This window comes from Hyposmocoma kahamanoa, unplaced genomic scaffold (genome assembly GCF_003589595.1).
Source record: "Hyposmocoma kahamanoa isolate Upper Pololo Valley unplaced genomic scaffold, ASM358959v1 80, whole genome shotgun sequence".
Lineage (NCBI taxonomy): Eukaryota > Metazoa > Arthropoda > Insecta > Lepidoptera > Cosmopterigidae > Hyposmocoma > Hyposmocoma kahamanoa.
Window position 1 is genome coordinate 7,789,419 of NW_020654051.1, and position 22,004 is coordinate 7,811,422.

The following is a 22,004-nucleotide window of genomic DNA, read 5'->3' on the forward strand; positions in this document are numbered from 1 at the left end:
CACAAATTACACCCAAACTCACGAGAGAAATAAATGTAGGCCATACAAATATTTCTCCCGGCCCGGGAATCGAACCTAGGACCTCTGCGTGGCAGTCCGGCATGGTAACCGTTCGGCCACGGAGGCAGTTTATTATGCGTTACATACAAAAAAAAAAGAATAAGAAACTACAGTCGAATTGAGAACCTACTCCTTTTTTTGAAGTCGGCTAAAAATAAAGTAGAGCTTACACCATTTTCTTACTATTTCCGTAAATATTAAATTTATAGCTGTCTGTAAGATAAATTAAGATAGTAAAAGTATAAAACTTTAACAATTTGGTATAATAATGCATAACTCACAGCATCACTCACCGAATAGTGTGGAAAACACAATGAAAATCTAAATCCATATCAATTCTCTAGAATTTATGTTCAACAACGGTGTGAACATCGCAGCACGTATCTCATTATAGTTCCTCTTATTCACTGCGAGACAAATACCGTACGACGACAGGCAGCTACTAATTTACTCGTTCCGCGATGACAGATCGGTCGATCGTATCTTGTTTCAAGTAACAAGTCCAGGGTGTTGTCTTGGAAGTATGTGGTCTTGGAATCTAGGAAACGGGTCTATGTGTATTGAGATTTGCGTATGTAAAGAATGTAATTCAATATACACGCTCGGGTAATAAGGCTGACTGTAAAATTCAAAATAACATAATTAATAATGTAAGAAACGGTAACCGAATACGGTCAGAGGTCCGAAATTACTTTACCCCGAAATAAGGTTTGGTCGAATTTTCATAAATTCTAACACCGATTTATAACGCAACCATTATTCTTTCAGGGTATTTTAGATGTTTGTCGTAAAGAAAACATTAGGATAGTTAAAAATTTGTTTTATAATAATATTATAAAACAAATTAAATTATTTTTTTCCACGGAAAATGACTTTCGTTATCACGAAAATTCGAGCAAAAGTTATTTCGGGCAAATGTAATTTAGAACTTCTGGTAACGATGTAAGATGGGTTACCAATTTTAAGCAAATATTGAATCGCAACTGCGACGTATGGAATTTTTCTCGAATGATGACTAGTCCGACCGATTTATTATAGACAATCATGGCAGCTGCCAAAGAGTAGTTTTAAAACCATACATTGTCACCTTCGGCGCTGCATCGTTCTTCGGGGAAAGAATATGTAGGACCGTTAGAGGCATCTTGGATTTTTCGAACAACAACAAAAGTAATATTAACGAAATATAAAAACAGAGTACTAAATAAATCGACCTGAAAAGTTCGTGGAATTACATCTATTTGCCAAGTTTTATTGAAATCGGTTACAGGAAAGTGCGCGAAACCGGATTCATTAGTTTGCCACCCTTAGGCTCATCTCACACTGGCGCAGAGCCGAAGCGTCGCGTCACGTCCTGTTTTTCAACTGCGACGCCTGGCGAAGAGCGACGACGCTCGCATTAGTGCGTCCGGATCACGGTGTGGTGGGCGTCTGATGCCTCACTGTGCTCAAGTAACGCGCGTCGACACACGAAGCCGCTCGACAGCAAACCAAGCGTTGATGCGCGTGACTCCATATTTGCATGACACAAATTTATACTTTAATAATGGGAAAATAGAGATGAATGTGCTATAGGCGAAATACATGACGCGTCGCGATGCTTCGACTCTACGCCAGTGTGAGTTGAGCCTTAGAGGTGGAATATTTCCTTTCCCTCAAAAAAAGAATCATTGAAATCGGTTCACAAATCCTTAAAAACAGTTATTGCGTAACATACACACAAAATATACATCCGAATTGAGAACCTCCTCCTTTTTTTGTAGTCGGTTAAAAAAAAATCAGATATTATTCTGTGAAAACACAAATACCACATGTGCAAGTCCGAGTTCTTGCTAATATCACTATAAATCAGTTAAAATAATTTATTGCTGCACTAAATTTTTTTAACTAAATAAAGTTCAAAATAAAAAGAAATTTTGTATTTTATTTGCTGTCCTATTTTATGTTTAGTAATGTAATCCTCGTTTGGACAGTGTTCTCAGATTTTTGTTTTGTTATTGTTATACTGAATTGGTGTTTTTTTTTTAATCTCAAACCTTTCACAAGGCTGTTGTTACCTTTAGTTTCTACTTCGACGTCGACGATAATCAAAAGACACTATCGGCGTATATAAATTAAGTAAAAGTATTCACTGCGCATGGGCACTATAAATCTTTGAAACACACACGATGATTACAGATGTTCTGGTGATGGGATTGAGTAATGTTTAGAGATATCTTAGATTACTGACTGGTTTCTAGTGATAATACAGTAATAAATAATAGAGTAAATAGATAATTACATCAACCTGCAGGGCTAGCACGAAAAGACGCGTTTTGCGCGAGAGCGACATAAAGCGCGAGATACTGTTATTCTCACATAGAGATCTCGCGCTTTATGTCGCTCTCACGCAAGTCGCGCTTGTTTGTGTTAGTCCTATTGGTCTCAAACTAGGGAATTCCCTATACAATGAGAACTTAACCCGTTTCTGCCGCCAAGCAGTTATATGAAGATTACTGCGTTTCGGTTTTTAAGGGTTAAGGTCCCACGGTGCCCACGGTGCAAAGCGTTGGGCTACCAAGACCATAATATACGTTTTACTTAGCAACTTCTTGTTTTGACATTTACAACGTTCACTGGAAGTTGATTTACTTTATTACGTAAATATGCATGTAAAATACTAAGTATATTTATTCAAATAATACATCAGTTTAATAGACTACAGTACAAACAAATTTTATCAATAGAAATGCTAACAACGGTTCACATAGTTAGTAATGTAAAAATTGTCACATTAAAATGTCTAAGAAAACCGGAATATTCAAATCTATGGCCCAAGGTATTGGCCACCTTTGGGATGTGTGTGATGGTAATTTATAGTGGGCAAACTAACACGTTTGATGTATGGGCAAGTAAAGCAACTCTTTAATGGTTTATAATGACTGTGAAAAATAACGTAACTGTACTTTATGTTGACTGAACATACACAAAATAACAAATTTTAAACATATTTAATTCAATAAATATTTTTAGAAACTTATGGGAAAAAAGGTTTATAAATTTTCACTTTGAATAATATACTCATGTTACTTTATCATTACAGATAGGATAGGATTCCTTAAGAGGTTACTAAGCACCATCGTATCGTATGAATTTGTACGTGGACTTGAGTTACAAAGCAAATCTTAGATCGAAAATTTGTATATTCTGTTGATTCTGGAGGTAAGGTATAAAAATACAATAAAGATTAAATACTATGAACTGAAACAAGGATTAAATAATTAAACAAAAAAATTAAATGCGTATAATACTTCTTGAATAACAGAAAATCAGTAAAATTACCGTAATCCAGCCTATTGTACACTTCAGGCCATGCAAAACACAAACACTATGCAAATGACATAAGGTGTAATTAAAATAATTGTAACTTTTTCATAATAAAACCAACCTCAAAAGTTCGTGGAATTACATCTATTTGCCAAGTTTTATTGCAATCTGTTACTAGAAAGTGCGCGAAACCGGATTCATCCCCTATAGCTGCCACTCTTAGAGGTGGAATATTTCCTTAAAATTTAAATGGGACCAATATTGAGGTACCCTCTTTCCAACAAAAGAAAAATCATCAAAATCGGTTCACACATGCCTAATCAAAAATGAGTTAAAAAGAATTAAATGCAATTGATACATTGATTATTTTTAACTCACAGTAGAGAAAAAAATAAAATTCATAAAGACGCTTTCCTTGATGACTATTCTAACAAGATTCTCACCGACAAGCGTAGTTCAAATAATCACAAGTGTACTGTAAAAGCACGTTCTAAAGAGAAATTTCGCAATTATTCAAAAAGATTTAAACACTGGCACTTCACACTTGTTTTTTTACGATTTCAAGTTTTACTCAGAAACATGTATTAAATTTCTGCCTACTGTTTAAATGTTATGCTCATTTAAAAGCGTTTTGTAATTTACTGTCGTCGTATTGACATATCGTTGAGATCTTTTGAAAGAGATTTTGTGTCTTAATAGCGTAGGTTAATGGTGTTATAACTTCATTTGCGTTAGAACAACTTTCCGTATAAGCAATTTCTGTGAAAAGTCTATTATGGTACGGACGACCTTTATGGTCGAGCACTGAGCATTACAAGTAACTTGATCCTTCGTTACTACAGTTTTTTTTTCTTAAGATACTAAATGACGCGACGAAAAAGTCATGCGCCTGGTGGTAAGCGACAAGTCTGTCCAGAACAGTTCCATGCCACTCAGAGCTTCAAATCACAAAGACCTGAGGGGCGCTGCCACTGCTTCCGTCATCCTGAGATATAAGGTTGAAAAGCCCCTTGTACTTGTAATTTCGTCTGCACCCATGCTCAACTCACGCAGAGTCGATGTTCAAAACCGGAACACAGTAATGCTGACATTACTGCTTGGCGGCAGAAATAGGTAAACTGGCAGTACTTCCCTGGACGAACTCTAAAACAAGGAGCTCTACAGCTACTAAATTATTATAATAAAATGCAAATATACGCTGACATAATGTCCTTTGAACACTATGGGTCGTATTCCAGAAGTCTACTCAATGCTCAAGTCAGGATCTGAGTATGATTTCAAGCACGACTCTAACGGCAGGGACTTGAGTATGTTTTCGAGTGCTTTAAACCATACTCAAATCCTGACTTGAGCATTGAGTAGAGTTCTAGAATACGACCCTATGACTACCTCCAGCGGTCTACCCTGTGGTCTCTGGATAATGAAGTCCCGGTAGGTACATTTTTTTTGAACGATTTTTCCTAACATGTTCTGGTCTGGCTCTTCTGGGCAACGCCTCGTTTATATTCCGTAGTTAGAGATAATTCCGAGTAATTTGTGTAATTTAGCACATTATTATAATTGTTATTACTTTATAGAGAGTAGCGTCCAATTCTTTGTTTACAAAATGCACGTACTTGGTTATGTTTCGTGATATTACTATGTACATAACAAACAGGGTTGTTTCTGCAAGTACAAATCTACTTACACGTATTTGAGGTGTGTTATCTTACTCATGATTGTAAAGTTTGTACAGCAAACAAAAGCAACATCCTCTTAGAACATTAATAAAATATCTCGATGGCTTTTTAGAACAGCGGCTTATCTCAAAAACGTCTAATTCATCAGCGCCTTTACTAGGAGATTACAGCGACAGTTCTCGCTAGCGACCGCGTAAAATATTCGTGTAAAAAATGTTGTTTCTTCTTGTGACCGCTAGGAGCGCTGTATAATTTGCCATACAAAATTGTGAAGTAATTTACGCAGTTGCTAGCGACAACTGTCAGTGTAAACTCATGGTAGGGGCACAGGAAATTAAAAAAAACTTGAGCGTATCTGGTGCGTAAAGCGAACGAATTGTACACCGCCACAATGTCGTCACGAGATTATTTTAATGAATGTACGTTTCGGTGTCATATTCATAAATCAAATAAAGTGAACTATTTTGATTTTTTTATAATACCAAACGACGAGAAAAACAAATCGTGCGCCAAGTGGCCAGCGACACACCTGTCCATAACAGTTGCGGTGCCGCTCTGAGCTTTAAATCGCAAAGATCTGAGGAACATTGCCACTGCGCCCGTCACACTGACACATACGGTGAAAGGTTTTATGAACCTGTAATTTCACCAGCACCCTTTCAAATTTGGGATACAGTAAAACTTAAATTTCTGGTTGGCCGCAGAAATACGTAAGGTGGCAGTAGTTCCTTGGAACGAAACCGTGCTTCAGCGCGTTCATAAGAAGGGGTAAGTGGACAAAGGTTTTATCTGACAAAACTGAAAAAATCGAGTTTCTTGGATAAACATAGGTTCTAAGTGACGATAAATCGATTGGTGGGCTCAAAATATCTAATATCTAATTCATATCCATAATACAGACCCTAGCAAAGGTGTTAACTACCAAACATGCATACAATTAAAGTTTGCAAATGTGTTATGGGCATATACATTTTCGAAAAATCATTTACACTATTACGTTTGAAATATTACAATGTGATATCAATCCATGTACCTTTTGCGTGTTCGGAAAATTAACACGATTTAATGAATAAAAAATAAACAAAGGTGTTATGAACAGTGTGACACGTTTGCTGACATAAAATTGATTTCTATTTTTTAAAAACCCCATAGTGAAAATGGGATTAACGTCTTAAATCTCCATTGTTTGAATTTATTTTATCTAATGCATTGGTTTTACTGTTGTATGTTAAAGCATTTTAAAACCTTTAGCACATTTCCGAACGCACTTTTTTGACACATTTGACAGTGACATTTCGATTCCGCGCGTCTTTCGCCCGCACTTTTCAGTTGACATTGTCATTTGTTGTTATTTTCCAAAAACAGAAGTTTTCTTTCTTGTTTACCTACTGTTCACTCTTTTACTGTTTGAATAATCTAGCTGATTTGGATAGTTCCCAAAACTTATTATTGTGGTCAGATTCTTGCAGTGGCCAAAATAAAAATCAATTTCTAATAGTTTTGTATCAATACATGATTACACGTAAATTGTTTACATCCATTGAACACAAGTTTCCAGAGGTAGGTCATACTTTTCTTGATTGTGACAGAGACTTTGGCCGTATAGAAAAACTTTTAAGAAAGCATGAGAAATATTTACTCCTAATCAGTACAGAAACATAATTAAAAAGGCATCAAAAAATAACTCAATAATAGAAGATATGAACCACCATTTTTATGATTTCAACAAATTAAAAGATGATTTAGGAATAGTAATACCAAACTTAAACTCATTAAGACAAAAAATCAACTTTAAAGTTCATGTTAAATGGATACGCATTGAAGATTATGGTAGATATTTATATAAAACCAACTACGACCCCAACACTCCATTTTTGGAAGTGTCTCTTGTAAAGAAAATTAATGTTATGCCAACAGTTTTCATGGCATGTGATAATAATCATAAGGGTGAAATCTCAAAAGAAAAAATTGCTGATATAAAAACTCAACTTGAATACATTGAGCAAGAGTCTCAATGGTATTATTTTAACATTTTAAATAACTATCCTTAATGTTCTACCTTACTGACATCTTTTTTTGCTGAAATAAATATATTTCATAAAAATAATGCTTGTTATTTAATTTTTCACATAAGCCCTTTTTAAGTTCACATAATCTAAATATGATTTACATGAAATTATACAAAGGTGTTAAGTTCGTATTTTCTCTGTATTTTAATAAATATATTAAAAATACTTTATTTCTGTTTTATAATTTAGTAAGAAATCATATTTCAAAAAGGATTGACAATTCAGATTTAGATAAAACATTTAAAATGTATAGCTACCTTGCTTTTAGATTTAAAATTTTCAAACGCTCATATCTCAATTTGAATTTTTTGTTAGTTAACACGTTTGTCCACTTACCCCTTTATGTCCTGGAAATTGATGCCATCTATCAAAAGGCGCAAGATAGAATATCTTGGTCACGTGATCAGGGACGATAGATACACGCTAGTACAGCTGATAAAGATGGGCACAGTGCAGGGAAAGAGACGCGCTGGGCGAAGGAAAAATCGTAGCTGCGGAACATCCGGGAGTGGACTGTCGATGTCCTCTGTCGAATGGCTGTTCCGGTTAGCCGCTGACAGAGATAAATATAAGAAGCTGAAGGACCAACTTCCAGGATTGAAGAGACACAGAAAGAAGAAAAAGAAGACTTCCTTGGACTGTTATGGACTTTTTTTGGTATGGACTTTTGGAACACGCACATACGTGATACGTCAGTATATGATAAAAATTGAAAATGAAATTTGTCCACGTATAAACACCATTTGAAGTACCCCAACATCATCGACACGTGTTAAAAGTATTCATTTAATGTACAGCTTCAACGGACCACTTAAAGAAAATTCCAACGCAAAAGGCGCCATTTCAGTTGCCCAAACTTTCAAAAACATATTATTATCATACAAAGTATAACCGTCTTCTACGATTAAACAGTCAGAGCGAAAGGCTAATTGTAGCTCCGCATACGGCGAAGATTACACTCGGTGTCGACCAAATATGGCGGGCGACTGGTATGGATACCTTGACTAATCTGGACACGAGGACCCTTTGTTATGATGAGACTGTGAACGAAGTGTGGAAATCCGGATAAGGGCTGGCCGTGTTTATGTGCACGAGTATACGTTATGGTTCATTTATGCCGATTTTTGTATGTTTCTTTATTAAGCAAGTAAAAGCCCGCGCGGTACCAAACTACAAAATGAAAAAAAAAAATGAATATCAAATTTTAATCAATTAAGTTTCGGCCGTATTGATTTACAATATTTTGCCATCTTTCAGGTAATTTTAGAATTCCCCTTTCATAAAATTCCTCTCTTTACTTATATAGCCTACAGCTCTTGATACATATCACTTGATGTTCTCTACGTTATCAAAGTCGTGCCATTCAAAGAATTTTGTAAGACCGAAACAAGTGAAAATCTGTTGTAGGACGAATACTGTGAATGAAGTAATATATCATAACCTAACTTCTATATAGAGTTTTTAGTGGCTTTGTAAGAATGTGTGTGTGACCTTTGCAATTCACTAGTTCTGGGCGTGTTTCATGAAATTTAAACCTAAAACTTTCCCGCCTAACTTTAAAAGGCGTGCTAAAATATTATTTTTAAAAAGACCTTAAACAATATAAAATAGCAATTTAAAAGTAATTTTTTTTTTATTATTTAAAGTTCACTGTGTAGTGGCAAAATCCGCATTACCAATGGCCATCCCATTACTATACACGTAGATTACTCATTAATTTTTCGCCATAAAATTCATCAAAAATCACTTTTTCATGGTTTACCATTTTCAAAATTTAAATTACGTTGACATGCTCACCATTTTTAAATTTGCTGAGCCAAATTTTCAGTATTCTACTCTATCTACCTATAGATAGTAAAAGGTACGTAACTTGATAAAAAGGAATTGCAATAAAACATGTTTACGATGTTTCTTATTGTTGTATAATTGCCTTGTAAATGATAACTGTGTAGCACAGAGGAAAGGGCAGGCCCCTCGTAAAACAATCGTAAGAAATAAACAAGCCTCAAACACAAATATATATTGTACATTGGACGCGATGATGCATTGGTAATATAGGAAGTATTTAAACTTGGAACAATCACTATTGTACTTTGTGCATTTAATGTCTTTTTAAGAGTGTTGGTTGAGACCAAAAAGTGGTTAAAAAAGGTAAGATGAAATACTTAATTATATTTATTTTGTCTGTCAATTTCCGTGCAACCTATGCTTACAACAGTGTTGCCACAACCCTTGAGAAAATTACGTTTAGTTACTTAAAAAGTTACATATCCGCTGCGAAAGTCACAATTTCCTTTTTTTTTTTTTTTTCAATTCATAAGTTTACATAAATATTAACGATATATATTTAAAAACGCCTAAATCCTAAAAAAACGTAGGCAGTATGTCCAAGAGAAATAAAGCTTTAACCAATAATTATTTACATTAATTATTACATTTAGTTTTGATTCGCCATCTCTGATTTATTTTATTGTCTACTTTCGGTGCGTTTGTAAACTATTTAGGATTTACAATAACAAATATAGTTGAATTAAAAAAAAATTCTATGATTTCAAAAATTACGAAAATTGCCTAAAAGGGGCAAAATTGATGAAAAATGTAAGAAATGTGACCATCTGGTAACACTGGATTACACAAATGAAAGAGTTACTTTGTAAATTTGTTTTTTTGTTTTAGTGTTGTCATTACCTTACAGTAAAGTTTCTGTAGATTATCTGCCAAACCATAGAATATGTTGCCATTCAGATCATTGTCATTTAAGGCACATCAACACCTATTTTTCGCCTGACACGTTTGCCGATGAAATAATTTGAATCTTGTAGGAATACGAGTACAGTAGCGTTGGAAGGGAAAATGGGATGTACGGTGCTTTGCATTAAATGAGGCTTGGAAGCAGTGTTTTCCTGTACTGTTGAAGGCCAACCCTTCAATTGCATTAAAAAAATATTTTTCTAGAATTATTCTCACGCGCTCAGCCGTGGTATCCAAATGCTTTGACTTATCGCCTCTCAAGATAAGGGTTACGGGTTCGAATCTCTTAAATTTTCGGAATTTTTATGCGAAATTTTATGTGCAATTTGCTATGAGCGTTTCGGTGAAAGAAAAATCGTGAAGAAACCTGCATACATCTGCAGAGCTATTTAGTTATATGTGTGAAGTTTCGAATCCGCATTTGTCTCTCATTGTGAGAGGAGCTCTGTGCCAAGCAGTGGGACTATATATAGGCTAACAATTATAATTATACGTATATTATTGTTTTTTTTAAAAAAAAAAGCTTCGCAGCAAATAAACCGGTCATACAGTCTCGGGTGCCACAGATCCACACAAAGACAACCACAAATTACACCCAAACTCATAATAAGTGGAATCCATATAAATATTTTTCCCGGTCCGGGAATCGAACCCGAGATTTTTGCGTGGTAGTCCAGTACGGTAACACGTGAGACAGTTAAATGTTAGTAGTCCTAAAACTCCTCCCTAGTATCTAATCATTGTTGTATGAAACCAACAACAGCAGCTTCATATTGAAAGATAAACTTATCCCAGTTCCTTTTGGCGCATAGCCAGAACTTTAATTGTGGCCACCTGCGATTTACAGGAAGCAGGCTAGACACAAGTGCCACTAATGAGACGATTTAGTGGAGGGACGCCAATTTGTGGACGACTTAAGGGAATATATGACAGTCGTGTGTAAGTTTCCAATGGATACAGCCGGTGTAGTGTTTACAGCTTTCCATAAACAATGTTCTACATTTTAACATTGTTTATGGAAAGCTGTAGACATTTCACTCAATTAAATATTATAACTGTACCACGCACACACTCAACATATCCCCGCACTAGGGAAACCCTGTGTCGCGGGTGCCATGGACACACACAAAGACAACCACAAATTACACCAAAACTCACGAAAAAAATAAATGTAGGCCATACAACTATTTCTCCCGGCCCGGGAATCGAACTTGGGACCTCTGCGTGGTAGTCCGGCATGGTAACCGTTCAGCCACGGAGGCAGTTAAATAATGACTATTAAAATCTTTAATAGAATCCCTAAAGATATTTGACCCACAGGTTTTCACTGTGGACGCTAGATGAGGAGGTTCCGGGTTCGATTGCCTGTAGTACCAAATTGGGAAATGAACTTTTCCAAATTGTGTCAGCCTTGATGTTCTGAGTAGTGCCCCAGATTGAATTCCATTGCTCTGGTATTCATAGTACAGGGAATTATTCATTATTATGTCATCCCAAACGCAGTGTGATTTATTTACCAAACCACTTAAAGCAGATTTGATAAAAAAATATAATGATTTTTTTATGATACCAAATACCGGGACGAACAAATCGTGGGCCTGGTGGTAAGCGATACGCCTGTTCTTAACAGTTGCTTGTGGTGCCACCCAGAGCTTTAATACGCAAAGATAGGAGGGGCACTGCCACTGCACCCGTCACTCTGAGACACAAGTTGACAAGTCCCATGTGCCTGTAATTTCCCCAGCACCCTTACCCTTCTAAACCGGAACGCAGTAATGCTCACGTTACTGCTTGGCGGCAGAAATAGGTAAGGTGGCAGTACTTCCCTGGACGAACTCTTTCACAAGGAAAATTTGTTACAGTATATTATAGATAGCATCGACAATTTGATCACTACAGTTTTCGAATGTTTCTATTCAACAGTTCAATGAGCACCGTATGGGATAACTTTCAAGTTATTTACAACTACATCATTCTATAAAATATCGCGTAAAATGAGAAGTTACAACGTTGTCGTAATAACAGTTTCCCACAAACACCCACATAAGAGACTTTGTAACAACCATAATGTAGTCCTTACATTTCATAGGCAATAGAGTGTCAGACACTCCTCGACTCTGGTGACACTAAATCTCCGTGTGTCGGAGTGTAAATCGCAGGTGGTCTGTCGCGATTAACGTCTTGGAGTAATGCCAGAACTGGTTGCAACAAGTTTATAGACGTCATGATACTAAGGATTGTTGAGGAATACTCGTAGATATTATACTGAAAGACGTCCGGAACATTATCTTATAATTTAGAGCGTGTGGTTACTGTTACTTAATGTGAAATGGTACCGTGGTTACCGTGGGCTTTGAAGCGTGTGAGGTTTACGCGGATAGATTCATTGCATGATATTGAAACATTTTTACAACTAAAAAGAAAGTAAAGAAAAGAAAAGTTCATAGTAATACGGGAGAGAACATTTCATTGAAATATCTCTGATAACAATCGAATGAAACTGGTTTTGAAACCGTAGTAAATAATGAAAATTTTGCTCTACTTTGTGATTTCTTTTTAGAAAGAAAGAAAATATAATATTTGCATTTAATTTTTTAGAAAGAAAATAAGAATGAAAATACATTTTTTTCGAGCGAACGAAGTTCGTAACATGTCAAAACGTCCATTTTGGGTCTCACTTGATTTCAAGTTGTATAGTACACTATTGGGTAATTGTATTCAAATGACAATATTTATTAAAATTTTTAAACATTTGAAACGGTAAAATATCATTCGATTTTGAAAAGTTATGTACAACTTGTAAGCATACAAATAATAATAATAATAATAAACACTTACAAATTATATAATGTTAGAAATACAAGCAAAATAATGACCTAGTTATTTTTGACAACAACATTTTTATCAGAAGTATTTGAATATCTACATTTAATGCCATTATCTTTAGCATTATCATGTTTGATGGTATCGAAAAATGGATTATTTATTATCATTCGTTAATAATATATGTCTCTTACAGATTGTGTAGACAATTGTCAATAGTCTATCTTATATTTTGGTACTAAGCATGATATTATTTGATTCCATCTCGTACGTTGTACAGTGTGAAGAACATGTCAAGCAGAACACTTGAGGTTTGATTTCAACTTCATACAGCTACTTTTAAGGGCTTCTGCAGACTCTGCAATTCAACGATTATAGTGGGAATAAAATATGAGACAATACAAATTTTCTTATATTCTTTTCTCTGATGCTGCGTATAGCAGCTCTGATAAGAGCTGTTGAGTTATCTAAAAGGGTATACGTCTAAAGGGTAACATAATATTGGGTTGGCCAAAAAATCCGAGAGGTATCAAAGTATAAATGAAAAACGTTTGGAAAACAAAAAAATACGCTTTACTCAATTATGTATTGGTCATGTTGATCAATTATCTCTTCAAATAAAGAATTTATTATTATCAGTAATATTTTACCATGAACCGTATATTATACGTAAAGGCAGGAATTTTTATGTCAGGGGAATTGTAAATGTCTTCTGGTACATTTACAATTCCCCTGACATAAAAATTCCTGCCTTTACGTATAATGTACGGTTCATGGTGCCGTTTGGTAGTCTCTTTTCAGACTCTAATCATCTTTATTTCATAGGTAAACATGCAAAAAAAAACAATTTAGTAGCGGTAGAGCTCCCTAGAAAAGAGTTCGTTCAGGCAATTTGAGCATCACTGCATTCCGGTTTAGAAGGATAATGGTGCTGGTGAAATTTTAGGCACATGGGACTTGCAACTTATATCTCAGGGAGACGGGAGCAGTGGCAGTACCCATAAGATCTTTGCAATTTAGTTCGTCCCGTCACTTGGTATTTAAAAAAAAAAAACAAATTACACATGAAATCGTCATATTGATTCAACTCTACTGCTCATTCGTAAGGCAAATTTCCCTGATAAAAATGAGCAAGAATCTTTGAAAAAAAAAAATTGTAAATATACCTTTGAATACATTTGCCATTTATAATACATTATTCTGATTATTAAAGTCGTATCTACACAAATAATTTTATAAAATTAAAACAAGTGAAAATCTGAAAGGACTATGTCCAGCGAATACTGTGGATTATTTCACCCAACCTAACTGCGGTAGCCTTGCAATGTACCATTACAATTCACCAGTTCTGGGCATTTTAAGTGAATTTATAAATTCCAAATTTTCCCGCTTATTCCTAAAATACGCGCCAAAATATTATTTTTAAAATGAACATAAACAATATAGCTTTAAGAAAAAATTTCTGTTTAGACTTTGGTTAAAATCTCGCGGTCTTTTCTGGCCAACACATTACAATATACATAAAGTATATAAGTTATTATATTTTTATATCGTTGCTAGTTAATACTCACAAAGGATAAAAGAAGTTTCAAGTTTATTTGCTTCTATAGGGGGTAGCGTTCAATAAAAACACTACAAAACACTTCCAAGCGTTTTAAAAAGAAATAAATGACAGTCAACAACAAATCCCTCGTTACCCCAAAAGCATAACAAATACAGGAAATAAAAAAAAAGCGACATCTGCGCCGATCTCTCAGTTTGAGACTAATTTATACAGTAAACAGGATAACAAAAAATAAGCTGTGAGAAAGTAATGGAAAGGAAATTAAATTTTTTTAAATGCGACTAATATGTGTACCTTGGATTTGTGAGCTTAATTGTGACAGGTATAAAATATGTTACCGCTGTTACAGAAGAACCGTATCGACTGTAAAAAACACACTCGATATTTAATTGCAACTCTATCTAAACAGTTACTTAAAACACTAAGCGGAAATTGTTTGAAGCATAAATAAAATGAAATAAAATCTTAAGATCCGTTTAACCAAATTAAAATGTACTACTTGGAAAGAAGTTCTATAATTTTATGCTTGTATAGTAAACTTAAATAACAATAATACTTTGAGGCACACCCTGAACATCCAGACCACAACCAATTTAGAAAAGTTCATTTCTCAAATTAGTGCTGCCGGAAATCGAAGCCGGGATCTCTTCATCAAGCGCCTACTAGTTATTATAATACCTAATGTGTCATAGAGTTACACAAATTCTCTGGCCTTAAAGCAAGGAACCGCCTGTGCTTTAAGTACCAAACCAATTAATTTAACTTCGAGGCACTACCGAGAACATCCTGATCACAAGTAATTTACAAAATTCCTTCGATTCGGTCGGATTCGAACCGACGTCCTCTTGACAAGAGGTTCAAAAAATCACTTCGATCGAGGAATTTTTTCTGAGTGTTCGATCTTTGTATTAATAATTATAACAAACTAGTGGAGTAATTTCACAAAAAAGAATTGAATATCAATTCAATAAAAATTTAATTAATTTACAAAAGTTTACTTCCCTAAATGAGTTCTACCGGAAATCGACTCAGGGACTTCCTCATCCAGCACCAACAGTGCAAAGCGTTGGGTTGCCGAGATCATCTATATACATACAACAAAAGTCACGACTTCGTTAAGAAACTTCGGTGTCGTTAGTCCCTTTTACTTTTCAATTATCGGTATGGAAATTACAGTCAATATTACACAGATGACTTAAACAGTAACATACATGATTCGTGGTATGTAACTGGCACTCTATGTGCTTGTATTGAAGGTATATTATTAAATCTCTTGCACTGAAATGTATAGACGTTTTGAAATTATGAAGTTTCTTCATCGACAATTGCAACAATCGTTTGGTCTAAAAGTGTGGAATTCCCTGTACAATGAGTTATCTTATGGTAACCACAATAGGGCTAGCACAAACAAGCGCGACTTGCGCGAGAGCGACATGAAACGCGAGATCTCTATGAGAGAATAGCAGTATCTCGCGCTTAGTCCCTTTCGCGCTAGTCGCGTCCCATCGTGATACGCCCTACAGAAAAGAAAACACCACAAAAAAATATGCAACAACAGGTAAGTATGCAATTACGATACATTTGTATTAAAAATCAAAAGCTATTAAAAGATGTTTTATATAGGTATCCAATTAATTAATTAATTAACTTCGAATCGAGTTTCAAAGTATGAGCGTCGCCCAATTAATCTGGTACGTTGAAAACGTCGATGAAAATCCATTCACAAAACTAGGCACTCGGAATCCCCAATTAATTAAATCACGCCAGTCATCAAATAGGTTCCACTTTAATTAACCGACATCATTTATTTTGTTGTCCCAGAAATTATTATTGTTTATTTGGATTTGTGAAGGACAAATCATTTTTCCCCGTTTCTAGTAATTAAAAACAAGTCATAGAAATTTGTCTTTGGTTACGCGCTCCACGCATTATTACAAAGAAGAAAAAAAATTACTTTAAAATTACTGTTGTATTTATTTATTAACTTTTACCAGTTTTCTGAACGTTTTTTATCATTATTATTTATTTTAGAATTTTAAAAGGGGTACAATATACCAGTGGCGCGGAGTGGAAAATGTCTATAGCACAGCCGGAGCAAAACAAAAAACACTTGCCTTAACAAGTGGCGCCTTGGCGACAAATAAACACAACACAAGATACTGGTACACTTTATTTCACTGATTAATTATTCTACATGTAAAATTATGCACAAAATGTAGTATAAATGTACAAATTTTAGGCAAGTCGATGGGAATCGAGTTATATGGACGCCTCGCCGCTGCAATATACTTAACTAAACATAGTCCTACAAAAGTATATTACACAGTTTGACTGTAGGATTAACGAGTCTCAATTAGCAAAAAGTTCCAAACTGACACTCAATGTGGTTAAAAATACTTAAATAGTTTAAGTACTAAGTATTCAACAAAAATTTGTGAAATAATGATTTTTTATTTTTTTTTTATTTAAATTTTTTGGTTTCATGTTTAATAACCGCTGGTAAGCTGTTTAATATGTTTGGAATGGAGATAGGACCTTAAGGAAACGTATTTCTTTAAGGTCTTCACATGGGATCACCTTTGGGATCACAAATTTACGAGACGTCATCGACCTTCCATTACAGTTGTTATCAACCGTACACAACAAAGAGGCACGCACCTCTGCGCTATGGTTATTGACAGCCAGAAGATATGTAGGATGTTTAAATTAACCGTAAGAATTTTACAGATTTTGAATAATTTAGTGCATTCACCATAACATTTAACTTTTGTTTTTTGTTTACTAGAAGTTTGAAAAACTTAATTTGCATGTTCTCTAGCCTGTCAATGTATGATTTAAATGTAAGTCCATAGCTATCAAGGGCATAGTGTAGGCTGGTGTCTACCAATGTCATACAGGTACAAACATTTTACCGTGCTGGTTGGCACTTTGAAACTTAAGTTATAGAATTTACCCAACAGTATTTTTAACTTCTTACAAATAAAATCCATGTGGGTGGCCTAATTATTTTGGTAGATTCTTGTTTCTTTAGTTCGTTTTAAAAACATCTTCTCGTTTTAGTTTAAAAAAACAAAAATTTAAAATATAGTTTTCGGCTCAAACACTTTCCGCGAAAAGCCAAAAAGAACATAAAAAGATATATGTATGTATGATTTGCAGCGCATCTGGTGCAGTTCGGAGGTTGAATATCAAAATTCGAAAATTCTTTAGTGGTGGCCGCACATCTTGACAGTGAAAAATAACAGTGTATTTTTTTAAAGAAAGTTACTTTTTCATACTCGTGTTAACATGACAGGTTTATACCACTATATCATCGCACAATTTGCCATATAATTCCTTGGTAAAAAATTGGACCGCAACTGTTTTTCGTGAAGGTGTCGCGTCGCAAACAGGAAGTAATCGATCGTTTTAATATGTTCTTCCGATTGACAAATACTTATTTCTAGGGATGTAACGACAACGATACCGATACCGATATATCGGCCGATATAATCGGCAGGCCGATATATCGGCAACGCCGATACAACACAGCCGATATTAACCAGTTCAAAAAGCGCGCGAAACGTACGACGCGTGCGACGTTGCCGCTCTTGTATAATATAAATGTTTTTTTTCCATTCTCATTACTGATTTTTTATTAATTAAGTATTTTTCCTTCAGTTCTCAGGACCTAAATTAATAATAATGTGGTGTTTCATACATATGAAATAAATAACTTTGAAGGGAGACGTGTGTATGTATATGTATACCTGTATGTCTACATATGTGATGTCTACATATATGATGTCAATATCTTAATAACTCAACATCTTAATAACTTCCGTCAAATTTGTTTAACAAACATGAAGCACTTATCTACGCCATCAATATCGGTATCTGTATCGGTATCGCCGATTATTTTTGTTTAAAATCGGTATCGGTATCGTATCGGCAAAAACATGTATCGTTACATCCCTACTTATTTCTTTTGAAGACGTCATTGTCTATGTAAAAGTAACAATAATTTTATTACAAATATCTTTTAACCAAAATGTTAAATAACAGTTGGCTTTATTGTTAATCGGAATTAAATTCCAAGTCTAAAATCCCGAGGAATGATTAACGACAAGTTGTCAGCCCCCCCAATGTCGTTGTATGCCAGTCATAGCGTATAATGGCAATATTCCGACTAAATTACCTTCCGATGTAATTACCATTGTGTTATACAGAAATACGTGAACGTAAGTAAGGACGATGACGTACGTCATCCATAACCTAATAACAGTGTGGTTGCTATTGAATTTTCTCTTGAGTTTGATGAGAGTGTAAATAAAAAAGATTGTGATAAAATTCGTAAAATATCTGTTCCATTTCAGGCTAAGTCCACGACGGCTCTAAACATTACGGGTTAGTTTTTCTACTGTCTGTCAATTTACTCCATCTTCAAAAAAGATATGTTTTATGTATGTGTCTTCAAAGTTAACTCTATTGATACCTGACCTGTATACTCACAGGTCACGCAATAAAAATACGTATGAAATATATAGTCATGTAACTGTAAGATAATTAAAGAAAGAGCACAGCAAGAAAACATCGAAAATCCAAAAAAATAAAAAGTACTGCAGGAAGCAATTTTTAATTTAAATAATTTTGGAAGTTATGTTGTGAACTGCAACAACTAAAGATATGACACCTAATATCGGTGAAGCATGAAAACAAATTCTTAAGTAACATATTGATTCACAGGATATGGTAATGGTGGGCGAGAAATGGTAGACTATTTCGGTATAAGTTCGGGGTAAGAGCGATTTATTTTCAGTTCTATTTCCTTTCCAGACGCTAGGGGCGTAATATTACGTCTATTACTGTAGATGTATGTTTGCTTGGGATATTATGTTTATTTGTCGTGTGGTACATGTTGATACGGCTATAAAAATGACGGCAAATAGATACATATTAACGGATAAAAAGAAGCTAGTGGACGTACCGGAGGAAAGGTTAGGATGTAGGAACATAAATGAAGCTGAAGGAATATTCAAATACACACATCAAAAGCGTCTAGGGATCAAGCATGTTGTTGTTAATTACTGAAAATCTGGTTTTTTAATAAAAATTGTCAATACCAATAGATTATTTTTCCAAAAAATTCCAACAGTAATGAAAAAAGTGTTAGAAAAATCGGATTTTCAGTATTGAAGTATGTAGAATAAAGAATATATAAAAGATGTCACGGAAAGTATGTTAAAGTATTCATAGATTTTTTTAACTTACGGAATGCAAAATCTTTTATGATTAAACTTTAATTTTTTTATATAATAATCACGCACTCAACAGAGCCCCGCACTAGGGAAACCCTGTGTCGTGGGTGCCATGTACACACACATAGACAACCACAAATTACACGAGACCACAAACACACAACCAAAGTCACGAGGGAAACAAATGTAGGCCATACAAATATTTATCCCGTCCGGGAATCGAACCTGGGACCTCTGCTTGGCTGTCCGGCATGGTAACCGTTCGGCCACGGAGGCAGTTAAGATGTTGCTACTTAATTGAAGTAAGTTATAAGTATACGAGTTACAGCCAAATTTGGAATTAAAGCCCATTTCAATCATATCATTCAAGGAGAAACTTTGAGATTAAAGGTACGATAAGATTAATTATATTAGAAACGGCCTCGTCTTCCGCACTTCCTGCTAAGAGGTCCCGAGTAGAGTACATTGTAAGGAATTAATTTAGACATAATAAATGAATTCGTCAAGATTCCTAAAGGAAATTAAGTCGGAATGAAATTTCGTAGCGCTGTAATGGAGATGGTTGTGTTAAAGGCCCGTCTCAAGTCAGAAACTGTTGAATTTATATTTCAGGATATTATTTTAGTTGCATTTTCCTCGGCGTCACATCTGATTACTTAGACGTTTATAATAACATATATTGACTGGTGGTCCATAAAACAATATAAACAGATTATCCGAAATAATGTTCGTCAAGAAAGCATTCCTCCACCATAACTAACTCAGTTTGGTTACAATTTAATTCCAAAAGCTCCATGTGGATTATGCTCTTTAAATCGACCATCTGCACATTGTGAGCTTGTAGGGTGTCCTGAGGGAGTAATTTTTGACCGGCAGTTGTTTGTATATTTGGGCAGCTGGCAGGCAGGTGGTATGGAACGTGCCTGTTTTGATGGATTCGTGATTGTATTACTATTCCAATTATATTTCATATTCCTAGTCAAATGTTTGTGTAATTTCTTTTGACAAGGGTTCTTTCTCGCAGTAATCAAAGCGACCGTGTATTCCTTCTTTCTCTCGACATCCACATATTGAATTTTATAATAAACGATAAGCTCCTTACACACTTAAAGAGCTTCGTCAATTCCAACATTCCTCTGTTTAATAACAAAAATTCTTGTAGCTCAATAAGTTCTCGCACGAATTCTGCATTAATTCCGCTACGCACTCACTGGTATTAATATTCACGCGGCGTACTCAGCGATTGCTCAAAACTCCACTTTACGAGTTTCATGCCTCTTGTTGTTACAACTAACAACTTTGCAGCTACAATGTGTCTGCCACACCAACTTACGCCTATATCACTTACAAATTATATTGCATGTGCTACTTAAATTACGGGTTTGTAGTATTGTTAAATTCGTGTAGGTATTAAACGTTTTACTGTATGTATTGCATATTGTACGAGTATCTCAAAATGTATCACTTTCATACATTCTCAATTACTTAACCTACTCAATGCTACGTTGGAAAGCATTTGAAGTTTCACATTCAATTCTTGCTATTATATGTACGAAATATATATATGAAATTGTCAGATATTTCCCCATGCATACTCCCAGTTGCCGGAGTTCAAATAAGGATAGAGAAATTATAAAAAACCCTAGAGAGTGGATAGTTATCGGAGAGACAGCGACCCACACTGATACCAAGTATCCCACAGTTGTCAATACTAACTCGGTGCGGGCGCAGCTTGCCGTAAATGGTATGAACCGTCTACAAGATATCGCCGATCATAATCGGTGGAAAAACTCGGTCCTAGAAGCCGGACTTGACCTCTTTCAAAGTTAAGACCTTATAGACCTATTTAGTGGAGAAAGAAAATCAGCTTAAAACTAATTTATGAGCGATAATTTTGCAATACCAAACATATAATGAATACTTTTTACGCACAATGACAATATTTTTCTCAAATATGCTTATCGGCTTAGCGTCACTTTCCAAGTTAGGAAACTTGACCCACTATACCTTTTAACAAAGATTGTATCTAGACCCTTAAAGAGTTCAACTTTCAGCCGCAAGAAGTGCTGCGGCGATATGGGAAGATAAATGATGGTTAGTTCGACTCTGAGAGTGCGGCGGGAAGCAAGCGCAGCGCATCTGCCGGCCCACGTGCCGCCCGCGCAGGTTTCTCTTTATAAAATTATGTATTTTTTTATTTCCCCAACAAGCGCATTTATCATTTAGAACAGATGCGCTCCGTAATAACAGGGTTACCTTAGGTAATTCAATCTTTAATTAAATTTAATTCTTCCTCGGTTTTCATTTCTTAGCGTAGCGTAGGCGTCTATTATTCTATTCATTTTGTTTACCATTTAGATCCCTTTGTTCTTTTAATTGCTTAATGTTTTGGTACGTTTCATGTTACATTGGTGAGATGTGGGTCGTCACAGTGTGGCCTGCTTTCTGGCACACATGTGCGGGGGTAGATGCCTGTTTTTTGTCAGTCAACATTTAAGGGGGACGTTCCGTAACATGT

General features: G+C 35.2%; 1 protein-coding gene across 4 annotated transcripts in view; it reads right to left on the reverse strand.

Annotated features, from left to right (window-relative positions):
• Positions 1-22,004, reverse strand: part of LOC113233908 (caskin-2) — a 411,484-nt gene that overhangs the window by 212,004 nt on the left and 177,476 nt on the right. The window lies entirely within an intron of this gene.